The sequence below is a fragment of the Aplysia californica genome, unplaced genomic scaffold, assembly GCF_000002075.1.
Source record: "Aplysia californica isolate F4 #8 unplaced genomic scaffold, AplCal3.0 scaffold00005, whole genome shotgun sequence".
Lineage (NCBI taxonomy): Eukaryota > Metazoa > Mollusca > Gastropoda > Aplysiida > Aplysiidae > Aplysia > Aplysia californica.
Genome location: NW_004797275.1, coordinates 1,524,946 through 1,527,850, shown reverse-complemented (window position 1 = coordinate 1,527,850; position 2,905 = coordinate 1,524,946).

The following is a 2,905-nucleotide window of genomic DNA, read 5'->3' as shown; positions in this document are numbered from 1 at the left end:
TTCTTCTTCTTCTTCTTCTTCTTCTTCTTCTTCTTCTTCTTCATCATCATCATCATCATCATCATCATCATCATCATCATCATCGTCGTCAATCACTTTACACCACTCGTCGACCGAGTTGAGCAATAAACTAATGTTATGTATGAGAGGTCGGGTCTGGCACTGGCAGTAAGTGTCGTTAAGATTAGAGTTTCTTGGGAACGTTCCTGCCAGAGGGGTAATTATTTGTATCCGCAAAGCGAAATGAAAATCTGGTACGAAATGACAGCAGTAAAGCTGTTGTAACTTTGTCCGCTATATGTGTACACGTGTAGCTTCAGCCTTTCCGTTTTTTTCTGCCCCCAATATTTTCCAAATTCCTTTTTTTAACCTTTGTTCACAATCTGTCCTTGAGCACCCAATAATTTGATCTCTCATTATGTTCTTAAACCAGCCATACTGTGACGAGAGGTGAAAGAGGAGGAAGAAGAAACTAACAACAACAAGAAAAACAGCAGCAACAACAACAAAGAACAATAACATCAGGTAGAATATCAACAACATCAGCAACAAAAACAACATCAATAACGCAGCAGAAGTTGATGGATTTCATTTGCATAGCACAATATTCTATGCTAAATATTGCTCATAGCATTCATCGAAACGCCATGCGTATTACAAAACCTGTGCTGTGGAAATCGGAATACAGGTTATAGGCAGAACTTATTCTAAAACAAAGAAACAAGGCAAACAAGCAAAACAACAACAGCAACAAACAAATAAACAAACCACACAAAAAACAACAACCAAACAAACTGTGATATATTAACTTCCCTACTTTTCGTACTTTCTTCTTTTGGGGAAACATAAAACACCCGTAAGAGCAGAGAACAAACAAAATAACCACTCGGTTTTGTCGTAACGTTCTGAAATTTCCCCCAAACATCAGACGTTAGGTGCAAGCGGACATAATAGACACCCCTTTTCTATACACTCTCACTATCAATACGGAGTAAGCTATCGCCCAACTCCAGCAGAAAACTCATTTAGGATGGCCGGATTGCCAGCGCGAAATCAGCTCCATAGACTGCTATAGACAAGAGGAGACGCAACGAGCGTTGTGCTAGTCCCACCGGAAGTGACGCCTGAGATGTCGTTATGCAAATGAGGAAAACGTTGTCTTCCCGTCCCCTTAATGTGTCACAATCCTGGGTGAGCACGGCGTGTTAGGTTTGCATAATGCGATTCTTATTCCTGGCTGACGTGAGTGGAAAACTTTGGAGATGTAGGCCTCCAGGAATAGGAACTAGGGCACAAGGTGCGATGAGCTGATGCTCATGTCCTGCTTGTAACCTTCATGCACTTCTAAGGATTGTTTCACTGCACATGTTAAAGAGGTCTGGTGTCATACCACATCCTTGCCTCACTCCTCTTCTAACCTGCTCATATTCACTTTATTATCCATTAATTCATACAGAAGAGTTTTGGTTCCAGTTTTTGCGCCCTAGCATAAGAGTGGAAATTACATGAAGTTCTTTTCATATCACCCCTCGCTCTTATGATATCAACCTGTTATATCATCATACTTACCTTGGTTTATGAAAACATGTTGCAGACATCTAGCCCCCTCCCCCCCCCTCCCGTCTCCCTATCTCTCCCCCTTCTGTCTGTTTGTCTGTCTATCTATCTGTCTGTCTGTCTGTCTGTCTGTCTGTCTGTCAGTCTGTCTGTCTGTCTGTCTGTCTTTTTGTATTTCTTCCTCTGAAATTCAGTCCTCTCTAAGATAACAGTTTTTTTTTAAGAAAGGGAAAAACCTTTCTTCCGAACGAGATCCAAATCTAGAATCTCTTCGGGCTTGTCGGTTTGTCACCGACTGTTCTATAGTAACAACATAAACTCTAGACTACATCCTCCACACCGGCTTTTACAGGATATCAGAAGCTTGGGCCGCTGTCCTGATAACCTGATCTTAGATTTCAGGACTCGATTTGTTGGGTGGGACGAAAGACAACATTGCGACATCTTGTAATTCTTTGGCCTCGATCAGTACTCACGGGAGACTCTTGCTAGTCGTTACTAAGGATCATCAGGGCATTAAACAATCCCCCTGCCAGTTTACTCAAGAAGAAACATCGAAGGCAATGCTAACAGCGACGAACTCTACAGAGCAGGCTTCTCACACTATAGTCCGAGAGCCGGGTCTATGTACAAGTACTAGAACCTTGTTTTTTATCATAAAGTTTTTTTCTTTGGTGATTTTGCTTCCTTAGGGTCTCTAGACTTCATATCAGTCGGGGGCCAACTTGTATCTTATGGACATAATTTTTCTGCTGGTTGAAATACACCAACCCGTATCTAGGGCTGGGCAATGAGTTGCTTTAGCAAAATCCGGATAATATGCTAGTCCACCTCTTCGGTAAATAATATGTTATGAACCACTTCGACAAATTGGAATTGGTTAGAACCACTTGGACAAACGGGTTAGCATCACTTCAACAAGTGGGTGCGGTCAGGAAAGAGAGTTAAGAGTCTGAATTCGGATACTGTTTCATTGAGAATTATCCGGTTATCCGGATAGTTTATCCGCATTTTGCCCACCTCTACCCGTATCATGCAATAATGATTGCCGAACTACTCATGGACGAGTCGACCAAGATTCGCGCGGGGGTGCTAACGCTAACAGCTCCTCTCGCCGTGATGTCACAGGCTGCACCGAAAGGTGCACAGCACGCCTGCTGTCCCCCCTCGTGATACGGACTCAGCTAACAAAGCATGGAGACATTGGCAGACAATGCCGCATCACTGTCACACTACACCTCCGTGTAGATTACTAAAAACTAAAGTTCGACAGAATTGAGCGTCAATCGTAGTTTCATCACAGAAGGTCGCACGGCGTGTTTATGGGCTGAAAACAAAATGCAAATGT